Below are 13,264 nucleotides of genomic sequence, written 5' to 3'. Positions count from 1 at the left end.
AGGAAAGGAGCAAGGTAAGTCTATTGAAGGATGTTCTGAGAAGGCAGATGGAAGAAGAAGAAATGTAGAACAGTGCAAAAAAAAATAATATCAGAGTTCCACTGTTATGATCTTAAATTTAAAATAATACATAAAACAAAATCTGGCTTCACTTGGGATGCTCCGGTACTTTGTTGATAGGTAGGTGTTAACAGGAGATGACATGTCTTCTTAAGGAACATCCTAGTTAAATGGAAAACCTACTTCTCATAGCTGCAGCTCATTTCTAAATAAATTTTTTCTCAAGGTCCTTATTCCTACTTGTACTGTTGACTTCAGTAGAATTCAGAAAGAAACAGAAAACATATCAAAGGCAGAATCTGACTTCCAGATAAATTTTTAGATCAGAGTGCCCAGTTTCAAATTCCTTGACTTCTTTTGGGGACGTCTGAAGATCTATGTACTGCAGAGCCAGTGCCAGATATCATTCTAAATCTTTCTTCACTTGGCAGGGTCCAGTCCCTCAGATCTTGAGAAGTGGTCTTTAATCATTTGAGAAGTCCTTTCGACTGACATTGGTCATGCTTAGTTTTGTGACAAAAAAGTCTAAAGAAATAGCCTTTATTCTCCTTTGTTTTGCAAATGTATGAGTGTTAGTCTTAACTGAATATTGAATTTCCTGTTAGTTTTCGTGGTGCATTATTGACTCTCCTACCCACACACTAACTCAGGTCCTGGGTACTTTGAACTACATGCCATTTACAAAAAGCATTTTTCTCCATTTACATGCTAGGATCATAAGTATTTGGGAACTGCTTGGAAATCTGTCATTATGGTGTTTGTGACAGCTTGACAAGGCCTGTTGCCATGGAAAAGCTTTGTGATGTTGTATAAATATATTCCTAGGTCAAAAGTTCTATGTATTTTTTGGACATGGATGCTAAAGGGAAAAAGAGAATGACTAAACATTTAAAAAAGCAGAATAATAATAAAAAATAACAATAAAAACTAACATTTGATACTATATTTCTGCCTGGTAACCAAACAAACAATTTCTCAAAGCATTTAATTTGTGCTGTAACAATCCTGCTAGCAATGAAAGTTCATTTATTTCCAAGGTTCACCCCCATCCTTAAAATATTCTTACTACCAGTCATTTTGCAATATTGATGGTTCCTCTATTAATAGACTAGCAGACAAGGGAGCTATTATTCTTGCCCTCTATCTGTTATTCCATTAGGTAAGGCTGACAGTTTCTGACTGCTTGCAGTTCTATAACCTACCATGTGCTCAAGCCACTAGCTAAACCTCCTTCTCACATGTTGTTTTTGGTGAAAATTATGACTAGACAGGAAAAGAGAAAACAAAAACATGTAGAAAAGTATGACAGAACACTCAATATAGGTTTGCAACCAAAATAGCAATATTTTTTTTTTTTGCCTCAGACAGAAATGAGGAAGTGTCGGCACAACGATGTGGAAAGTCATCTGAGACTCTCTGCAGTTTGTCCCTGTATGTCCTGTGTGTTAGTTCTAACTGTACCTTCATGTCAACATAGATGCAGCCTCTGAAGCCCTTTTTGCTGTCTCTAACACAACATAATTTATCTGCTTTATAAGGGAATTCTAAAACATGAGCAAGTTCAGGCTCTCCTGAGGTGCTGTGACTTGTAGGGATGAGCTTTCTCTTTAGCTGCCAGTATGAGCTTCCAGAAAAGCCAGTCCTCACTCAGTTGCCTTTCTCCCTCTCTCTTCTGTATTTGAATACAAATGTTTTGTGAGGATGAGAAAATTTTTTCTCTGAGGCAGCGTTTGAAGTGAAGGAGGGGGGACAGGTTATGAACCTACCTTTTGAAAAGGCTGAGGCATAAGTACGGGCTATGGCCCTGACTGGGGATTATGTCTCCTGCTGAGCTTGGGATCCAGCATGACCTATGGCCAGGATTGCTGATTCTCAGGAAGGTGAGACAGCACTGAAAGCACACTGGGTTGGTTTTACCCTTTTGAAAGATGATGTTTCCCAAACCAACTAGTTTGACAGGGCTTGCAGGAAACCAGTGCAAGGAGCTGAATGTGTGCCTGGCTTCCATGCACAGCAGTGACACCTGTTGAGTTTCTTCTGATACAATAGATACAGCCATTTCCAAAAGAAACGAGGTACATGCTGAAGTCCAAGATAAAGATGTGGTGGTGTAGCACAAGACTGTGTACCACTGTACTTCACACCTGACTCAGGATCATGTAGTAAACCTGAAAAATCTTTGAGCAGGTTTCCTTACCTGCTGCCTTCCACATCAGCTGTCCAGCAGAAAAAGTAGCCAGGGAAAGGTGGTGTTCTTTGGAGCACTAGCCAAAAAATGTCCCATAACTCACTGGGCTTCCTTAGTCATCTCACCTTAGTCATCTCTCTCAAGTCACAAATGGTCTGCAAAAACAGAATCATATTCTTAAAAAAATAAAAATAAAAATTGTGAAGAACCATAAACTTCCACATTTGCTCCTATCTGAAGATGCTGTTGATCAGCCAGCACTTTTCCCACCATAGAGTCTTCCTCTGCTCTATTTCTTCCATGAGAGTTTCGGCTTCTGTGGTTTTTAGTTGCTAAATTATCTCCCATCAAACTATGGGGAACTGTTTTTGAGATCCTTAAACATCAAAATACCATGTATTTTTATTTAAAGTTCTCTGCCATTTGATCCTTTTTTTTTTTTAAGTGCTAACTTAAAAGAAAGGGGAAATGTCTGAAAGTAGAGAAATGAGAATTGATCTATAGTTTGAATCGCAGCCACAAATATGCCATGAGAATACAGACACATGCACACAGTGCCGTCACGAAAAATATCCCAGCCCTCCCACACTTTTTACACATTACAACATATTAAAAATTATTTCTGGTCATAGCAAAATATGTTACAAAAAAAAAAAAAAAAAAAAAAAAAAAGACATGAAAACCCCCACATACCAAAGTTGCAAGTACCTCCAGAATTTTCTACAGACAAAAGTGGAGAGTTTAAACAGTTCTTGCTCAGAAAAGCTTCTTTGACAGTTCATTAACCTAAGCTTGCTTTTTGGAAGCTGTAGTCTACAAGAAGGAATGTGAATAAAAGAGAAGGAATTAATTTGCTCCTATTCTAGCTGCTACCTGCTCTGGTAGGAAGAACATCACTTCTGTAACAAGAATTAAGACACCACTGGGCAAACCAAGTCCAGTTTGGCTACCTCTACACTGTGGAGCACTAAAAGATCATAATTTCACTGCACATCTAATAGTGTAGTGCCAGTCATGCTGGTTACCAATTCAGGAAAGCATCCTTAAGTGCTGTTTTAGATAAAAATGAAGAGGAACCTTGACTAAATAGCATCAATGACCACGAATATGGCATGTTCTCACGAATATGGCAGTCTCAAGCTGCGCCAGGGGAGGTTTAGGCTGGAGGTGAGGAAAAAGTTCTTCACAGAGAGAGTGGTTGGCCATTGGAATGGGCTGCCCAGGGAGGTGGTGGAGTCACCATCCCTGGAGGTGTTCAAGAGGGGATTGGACGTGGCACTTGGTGCCATAGTTTAGATAGTCATGAGGTTAGGGTGACAGGTTGGACTCGATGATCTTTGAGGTCTCTTCCAGCCTTCTTGATTCTGTGATTCTATGATTTTATGTGCACACATGCACACATATATCAAAGCATCACTAAATCTGTCTAAATATGGTGGGAAACTGAGGCACAGGATGACGTGCTCCAATCAGTTCAGGACAGCATTAACGGAGCTGCAGCTGTGGGAATGTGACTCATGGTCCTGTTGCCCCCAGAGTAAGACAAGGGTTTTGGTCCCTTTGGAGAAGTGCTGTTATATACAGCACTGTTCAGAAAACACACTGGAAATCTCTCCCAGCAATTTGCCTTTCAACTTGATATCCGTGAAAGCTTTTAAGAAGAAGATTCTAAATAAGGAACCAAAAAAAAAAAAAAAGTTGCTGTTTCTCACCATAACCGTAAACTGAAAATAAGCACTTATACAACCTAGCCCAAATATTTAGTTAAAGAACAGGTTTATAACTAAGGATATCTTAAAGTGTGTTTGAATTACTATATACACTACTTAAACAGTTAAACTGTCAGCTTAGAGTTTTGTATATCTACCTCATTAGCCTGCCTCCCGGGTCTGTGCTAGGTGAATCTGCATTTTAAAATTTTGTATTTTTCTGTGCTTTATGCGTCCTGTAAAATGCCTTGAGAACTTTATGAGGGATGCTGCATTAAAATGTGTGATTATAAATATGATTTAAATATCTGAAACATTACAGAGTGATTATTGTTCAATAAGGCAGTGTGCATAAAAGGGTTATCTGCATGCTGTGCTTAGGTTTCAACAATATAGTGTAATGAATTGTTCAATATAGTTTGGATGCTATTTGTCTCTGTTTCCTCTCATACTCCAGAGATGCCTGATATGCAGTACTCTAACAAGGCTATCATAAATTGTAGAACAATAAACAGCCCTTGAGATTTTTAGATAGTATGTGGTTAGTATGTAATCCATCCTGAGGAGCTTGATTTAGTGCCACAAAGGAACATCCTTGACAACGCTCAAGATTGTTTTAAACTGCTGCTAAATCAATTACTGCATTTGGGAAACAGCACGCTGCTTCTGCTTACTGCTCCATGCTGGTGGCCTGGCTGCTCAAGGAGAGATTCAGGGAGCCAGGCTGTGGAGGCAGATGGGTTTCCTGAAAATCACTGAAGTAACCCAACTTGAAACAGTGCTAAGTAAGGCCTCCTAAAATCTGCACTAAACTGCACAATTCAAATACTGCTTGGCTGGATTGTCTTAGCTGTGTCTAGTAATAAATTAATTATGAAACAAACAAAAATGCTTCCTTTCTGATCAGTGCTGTGTCATGGAGCCACAATATCCACAAACACTAATAATCTTTGGTGCTTAAACAAAGACTTTTGTGTTTGCAGTATGTTGTGTACATTAACTAATCTTCCCTTGCAACATCTCCATGAACTGGAGAAGTGTTACTACCCCCTTTTCACAGATGAGAGACATCAGTTACTCAGGCAGTGCAAGGCTGCACAGTGCCTTGTGGACTAAAGATGAATGCTCTCTTGAATCTAATGATGTTACAAGGAATGACCCAAGAAGTTAAACAAGACCAAGGCCATTTGTATTTCTGTAATGTTTTCTTCTGCTCCTCTGTTGACACAGTTGAAGGGACACTGAAAGAAAAAGGCACTTTGTGTATGTGAGCTGCAACCTTGCCCTTCCACATTAGAGACATAAATAAGGATTCCTAGGCAGTATTTTCTATAGCCCAGGAGACTGCACAAGATGAATATTGAGATGCAGTTATTCCAACAATAATGCTCTGACATGTTTCAGGTACTAAGACAGTCTCAGAAACATCAGTCTTTTACTGTGATAAAATAAGAGTAGAAGGAAGGAGAAAGGATCCCAAGGAGGAAAACTGCACGGGAGTCATTACTGAAGGCCACATAATTCAGTTTCTGAAGGATTAACACACTTTCATGACCTCTGCATTACAGATCATCATCTACCAGGGGGACCCTGCGAGACTCCCTTCAAATTCAGCATCCCCTTCAGGTTTTAGAGCTTTGGTCATCTTTCTAAGTTCTGTCCTTAGAGGGCAGTAGAATGGTAGTCATCTCTTTTTCTCATAAACAGCCTTTCGCCCCGTGGATGCCATACCTCTCACAGAGAGAATCTTGATCAGGTATTGATCTCTAATCTACAGCATTGCTGGAAATGGCAGCCAGCTGTAGCTGTGAAGAACAACAACTGGCAGACACTCTGGTTATTGTTGGCACTGGCCCTCTCTTACAAGATCCAAATTCCTGAGAACCAAATGTTCCTGTGATTCTGGCTTTCTGCTGCCAATAAAGCTTATGATACAAAGCTAATTGGCTTGTAACTTTTCTTGGAAATCTGGAAGGGGAATGGATAGGTTGCCTTTATTTATACACCGATATGTCAAGAATCTGCTTTAAGATAAGAGGAAAAATATATACAGCAATAGCCACTAAAAAGCCACTGTTTACTCATCTTCACTATGAAGGGGTTTCAGAGACATGTAAGTAGTTTTAATTTCATATGAGCTTAACAAGATTGTAAGAGTTCTTTTGGCTTCTTATCCCTGTGAAGAATAACAACAGGCAGAGTTCATTTCAGAAGTGTCTTTCAGGAAAGGGCTTCATTTGGAATTTGTCTTCACAGGGCATCAAAACTCTGGACAGTCACCATCCAGAAAAGGAGAGCTAAAATCAGCTGTGAGAAGGAAGTTTGTGGGAGCTTTCCTTTACTCAGTGCTCAATGATTCCTATCTCTGTTGACATGTATGTCAAGGAAGGGTTTATGACTGAAGAATATCTTATCCAACTTTGCCTGCTTCCTCCTAGTCAGTCTACTCTTAGCAGTGGACAGATGACAGTAACAACAGTAAAATCCACATCTTCCAGGGATTAGAGGAGAAGAATTCTCCCAGCCATAAAAAAGTTGCTTTAGATTTGGTTATCATGTTAGGATTGGCTTTTCCTTAAAAATTCAGGAGGACCATTTAATTTTGAATGTGTTTTAAAGAGTTTCAAGAAGCATAGTCATAGAAATACAGCACCCAGTCAGGCCAGAAAAAAGAATCCCTCTAGTATAGAAGGAATTAAGATTAAGATTGATCTGGAACATCTGTGCTAAAATCCAAACAACCCACTCCTGAAAGTTTGTGAGTTGAAAAAGCATTTTTTTCCCTCTGAAATGGTTCCTACTGTTATGGGCCATATTCTGTTTTTACCCATGTAACTGAGAGCAGTGCTTGGATCCAGTTCAGCAGATATTTTGTTTTATGGGGCTTCCTGGAACAAAAAGAAAAATACTTGAATTCTGGAAGATGAGATCTTTTTTAATCTGCCCTCCTGAAATGGTTTCACAAGACCTAGAAGAGTGCCAGGTGGACATCCCTCAGTATAAGTGATAGAGCGGTGCAACAGAAGGTTGTCCTTCTCCTCCCTTTGTTCTCAACATACTACTGTTCTCATGCTATTACTAATTTTCTTTCAAAAGCACCAGGGAGAATAGGAAGCAGCTCTTTCACACAGCTTGAGAGTTGAAGGGGTTAAAGTCACACAATTCGATCACTCCTGATGGGTCTTTTTATTTTCTTCTAGTTCATCTTTGCTAAAAGAATATACACATTATTTTTATCTTAGGTGTATCTGCTTCACTTGTTTTACTTTTCAGACAGTTACCTGGCTGTAAGCCAGCTCTGCAAAATCAAATCCTGCCATTTATTTTAGGATTTTCTTTTATTATTCTTGCCTGAATTTAGTATTTTTTCATTTCTTATTACTTCATGTCATGCTTTCTTTAAGATTTTTCATGGGGTTTTTTTTTGTCTTTTTTTGTCTTTTCTTTGTCAGCTTTGTTTGCTTCCTGTCACTCACTGTTTGGTAGCTCAACTATCAGAGCACAATGGAAAAGCTAGATGCTAACCCAGGTTATATATATTGCTGTCATTTTCCTACCACTGAAAAACGCAAGCAGTAACCTGAAAGCAAGCAGATCTGAGGTAGGTCAGCAACTTAAGACTACAGTTCTCTGAGCCATGGCAAGTCAGAAGGAATCTTGAATTGCAGATGCAAGAAGTGTTGGGCTTTTAACAAAAATATTGTGTTTATTGAAGATGAAAGCAATACAATAACAATGAGAATAAACATGAGCATGATGAAAAGCAAACAAGAAGCAGCCCAAGTCTCAGCTCAAGTGTAATATACACACAGATTCTTTTTATTTCTAAAAAGAGCAAAAAAAAAAAAAAAAGTATTTGTTGCAGCTGGTCTCAACCCAAAAGTTTGTTTGGATCACTGAATCATGCCCTCATACTGTTTAGGACTACACATAGTTGTCACTGAAATGATCCTGGAAAAATTCCCCTCTACTGCTAAGAATATTTTTTTTTTCTTCTTGCTGCTAAACATATTTTGTTGTTAAAGCTCTATGGGGAAGAGAAAAACTGGTGAAGAAACAAAGGTCAAATTTCTAAAAATGGACACTTAAAATTAGTTTCTTTCGCTTTGAAGAAGTATCCTGAGTTCTCACAAGGGCTGGGCCTGTGCCGGCTTCCAAGGCACTCTGGAGGAAAACCAGAAAGAAGCAGACCCTCTGAAACCCTGCTTGGGGTTGTCTAAGTGCCACTTCAGACAGCTGTATTCTCACTGCCTCTTGCTGATGGTACTGCTCTGAGGGTTAATGGTAAATTCAGCTTAAAGCTTCCACTGTGAAAATTTTTGCCCATCTTTTCCCGTGGTCTGGCAGCCTACAGATCTGAGCCTAGGGAGACAGAGAGGCAGCCCAGGCTGAGAGTAGGGTGTTGCATACAGCTTTCCTCAGGAAACAGGGCACATTTATTGGGAGTGTATTAAATGCCAGAATATTTCTGATATCCCCATATTTTCCCTTGACTTTCCTTGATTTCCTGTTATTCTTCCTGTCATTCTAAGGTACTTTCCTCTCTCTATTAGAAATCTCTTTGTGTTGTATAGCAATTCAGTGTCTGCCTTTTAGATCCCTTCCCTAGCCATACAACATCCCACTTGCATGGAGGTAATGAAACCTATCAGTGGTATGACTTTGCTGTTTCATAGAATGGCTTAGTTTGGAAGGGACCTTAGAGATCATCTACTCCAACCTCCCTGCCACAGGCAGGGACACCTCTCAACTAGTCTCAGCTGCTCAAGGCCTCATCCAACATGGCCTGTCTTGTTTGTGCTGTCAAGATCTAATCCCTGTCTCAGGAATAATTCACGCTTCCTCTGAATGCAAAGAAATCCACTAACCTCAACAACATGTATTACAGCCTTCTCCACGTCTTGAGAGAAAGAAAAAAGTTTTGGGTAAATGGAACAGAAGAGTAAGAGTGTTTTAGCTGCTGAGTAGCTTTGCAGTTGGCCTGGTGGAAATTTTCTGTGGCCCAGGAAGGGATGAGTGCCCTTCTCAGAGGCACTGCAGCTGGAGGGATGCACAATTACACTTCTACCAGAAACCAGTGCTGGCACGGGAGGTGGCCCATCCAGCACTGGTGTGGCATTTGCCAGCCTGAGCACAGTCCCATGCTTAGGGAACTGCCTGACAAACAGGTTGCTTATTCCCAAGCATTCCTCACAATGGCCGCACACTGTTCAGTCATGACATCCCTGCTGGTCTCTTGGTTGTGAGTCACTGTTTCTCACCTGCCCTGGCCAAAAGGCCCTAGTCAAATGTCCCAATCAGTGTATGTGTGTGCCACTCCACTCCCTGGCTTTCCTTGGGTTATTAACTCATAACTCTTAATCAGGGAAATCTGCCTCTGGACAGTTTTGTAAAGAGACAAGGACGGTGCTTTCTGTCCTACACTTTCTGACCTTATGTGCCAATATAATATGCAAAAGTATGTCAAATGCCATTTAATCTTCATAATCCAAGCAGATTATATTCATAATTTCACCTCTATCTGCTCACAGCATTATCTCCTTTCAAAAATGACACACTGTTTTTTTAGACAAGATTCACCCTTTACAAGACAGATTCAGTTTTAGCAGCCAGGTTTCATGTTCTACCTGCACCAGTGGAGGACAATGCACCATATGGGGCTCCATGTTCCTGAGGTACTCTTCTCAAAATACAATGTGGCAATAATATCTGCAGCTCTGAACTTGCATTTCTGAAATCTGTGGTAGCTGAAAGTAGCAGTGTGAAATAGTAATTAGTCTACTGATTATTGTTTTTGCAAAGTAGACTATTTGCATTATTATTTAGAGAGGTTACAGCCTAGCTCCAGGCTCCAGCTGCTCATTCCTACTGCAGCAAGACAAGGCCACAACAATAGACCGCAGCTACACAAACAGATGATTTACATTTGGCATAACTCAGAGTGTGAAAACCTTGTCAAGGAGGAAGAGGTCAGGAAACGAGTGGCTGATGGGGAGGGAGCATGTATGTTGCCTGATGATGTGTGAGGAGATCCTTGCTTGGCAGAGCAGTCACTCTTACAGGTCCCCACCTCCAGCCACATGGCCTTGCCCTTCCTCCAGCACTTCTGCTTCCTCCTGGGCCCAATGTCTGTGTGGTTTGTTTAAATTAAGAAGGCAAATAACTCCAGCAGAGGGGACAAGAAAGCAGCAGGAGGAGGAAGGATGACAGGCTGGGGGTGTTTCCCCCTTCACTGTCTTTGGGCTTTTTCCAAATGATTGCTGGCCATGCTTTCAGAAGGAAATTAACAGTCCTGTTTAAGAACATTTCTGGGGTGAAATCTTGAAAAATACTGTCATTGAGTTCAACTGAAGCAGGTCCAAATTCTGAAAGCTCCCAAATCCTATTCCTTTTGGTTTTCTCATGTACTTAATCCTTGCTGCGAACTGAATGAGGCAGTGATCCTACAGAAAAGGATGTATTATCACATAATTGCAGATTGCATTATATGGTGTATTCATTATGGGGGCTAAACTGAGGTTACACAGACAGCCTTAATTCTGGCATCTCCTAACTTCTTAATGTTTGACTTTACATCCTTTATGATAGCCTTTGAATGAAGTTTGCTGTTGGTAACTAATGATTAATTTAATGTAATTATTACAACTTTACTTTCCATTTGCATCTTATGGAGAATTTCACAGCTGTGTCCTTCATAAACAATGAGGCTAGGAATTTGCTTGTCTGCATGTTTAAGCTACTAAGTTGTCCTCAACACTTTTTATAGATCCTTAGTGACTTTGGATACCCTTTCACCACAGTTCTTTCACTATGATTCAGTAACAAGCTGCATTATTCAAAACAGGAGCTGGGTAACTGATTCTGGTGGGCTCAAGTTGGAATATGCCCTTCATGGTTATTTGCAGATACTTATACATGCCTACTGCCCCCTGTTACCTCTTTTTACTGTCACCGTTACTTGGTGGTTTCTTGCACCAAATCAAGCGCTCAAGTGCTGAGAGCTGAAAGAGCTTAAAACCTGCTCTGTTAAAACAAACAATTATCATTTTAACAACAAGCTCATGTCCCATTTTCAAAGCACAAATAGTGCCAGGGATTTCAAGTTAGGCCTGTTCAGAAGTTCTTGGATTTGGGATCTCTATGTAACTGTAGTCATCCTAAGACTTTGAGGTTGCTGAAGAGAAGTTACTCTGGATGTAATATTTGTTGGATTGGAACCTTAATTTGAAATCAGATCAAGGGACCTTATTTTGAGATCATATCATATTCCATTGAATTCTTGGCCCTGTAGTAGAAATGTGTAGTGTACCCTGTGGATACTGTACTCTGCAGATTATGAAGTACATATGTATGATGCATAAAGGAAAGTATCTTATCTACATCACTATTAAATCAAACTTTGTGCTGACTATTGCCCCCTATTCTCACAATTACTAAAAAAGAAATCAGAACATCACGAGAGAGCATTAATGTTCATGTTATATTAAGTTACAACTGTGCTATTTGTAGTTTATAGTAGATTGTGTTAATGAAGACAATAATCTCACCACCTGCTGGAGGAAGGAATTAGAGGAGAGTAGTATCCAATAGCTGTTTTTCTTTGCAACACATTTCTCCTTAATGGTACATTAAAGTGTAAGGCAGTTTGCTTTGAAAGAAATACAAAACAAACCCCAGAAAGTTCAAATTCCTTTGGTTTCAGGCACAGCAATATGTAAAGGAATTCTGAGTAGATGTACTTTATAGTAGTTCAAAGGATTGTCCAACAGAAATGGAAAAGTCTTGCATTAGACTAAATATGACTTTAAAATCTTAGTTTCTACACTTGACAAATTCTGCTGGTATTAAGATACCTTTACAATAATTTTGCTTGCAGGATATCCCCAGTGGCAAAACTTTGCATTTCCATTATTAATTTCAAATCAAATTCCCAATGGTTTCAAAATTAATTCATGGCAGTATTATTGCTGGTTAGAAATGAAGGTGGAATGTCCCTTTCCTGTACTCCTTCCTCAGCCAGTGTTACCACTGATTGCAGTTGGTGGCATTGCTGTTGAATTGGCCTAGTTAGGCTTCCATATTACTTGGAATTTGAGTCATAATAAAAATTATCTTAATTTTTATAAGCAATGACAGTTGCTACTGAAGACAAGTCAGGGAGGTACTAAAAGGAACAAACAATATTTTTATCTGGAGATGGGCTGTTCAAATCCAGCAAACTTTGCAGTGTTTAGAAATAAATCACAATCCTTGGAAAATGTCACAGTTTAGATTTGGATTGTCAAAAGTAAAGGCCTGTTTTCAATGTTCTGCTCAATTTCAGCAAATATTTTCATCATTTCATCCAGGAGGACTCACCTGGAGTATATTTAGCTGTCCATAATATGGACATTGAGACAACTGTGGCATGGAATGTAATGTTAGTAAAGGTACTGCTGGCATTTGAACAAGTAATGGATGAAACCACAGCCAAGTCTTTCTTAAACTGGATGTGCCTGCACCAGACTTCCAAATTATGGCACAATTACCCAGCTCCAGACACTGCCCAAACCTCCAGTCACCCCAAATTTTCAAGAGAGATAGGTCAGGAAAGAATTTTCTTGCGAGACAGTATGTGTTAAAACCAAACCACTGAAGTTTTGATAAAATATGCAAGGAGAAGTTATCTGTGGTCCAAGATACAGGAAAGGAGAAGAGGACTGCAGAAGGAAGGAGGAAAACCCCGAACCCTTCTTGACAACTGCTGCTGTGCTAGATACTGGAGTAGCATCCAGTGATCCAGGACACCACAGTTCAGGCCCTGAATCCAAGCACTGAATGTGTTGCAAGTAGAGTTATAACAGCCTCCTGCAAGTAGAGGTGTATTTTAAATTCAAAGTATATTAATTTTATTTTGATGCAGATTGAAGATATATTCTGAAACCACTCAATGTTTCAAGAAATTAAATTACTTTTAATTTACACTCTTCTGAGATGACTACTTAGGCATTGCACTCCTCTCCCCTTAGTATTGTTCTGTCTTTTAAAAAGCAACATTACTTTTTCCTGAAGCAGGAATATCAACGTCTTGTATATCCAATTGTCTTTAAGAAATCTCTGCCAACTAAGCTGATGAACAAAGCTGGGAGTCCTTTTGTTGCCACGTTGCTGTTTCCAGGTAAGGTGGCAAATTCTAATAATACTTTTACAGGTCATCTATAACCACTTGCTTTTATTTAAATATGACAATGTTCTGTGACTAGTAGCTTAGTGGTTGAAATTTTGTTCTTATTGACTGTCCAGCAATTATGTGTGTTTGCAATTCATT

Source organism: Indicator indicator, chromosome 14 (genome assembly GCF_027791375.1).
Source record: "Indicator indicator isolate 239-I01 chromosome 14, UM_Iind_1.1, whole genome shotgun sequence".
NCBI classification, from domain to species: domain Eukaryota; kingdom Metazoa; phylum Chordata; class Aves; order Piciformes; family Indicatoridae; genus Indicator; species Indicator indicator.
This window is presented reverse-complemented; position numbering follows the sequence as displayed.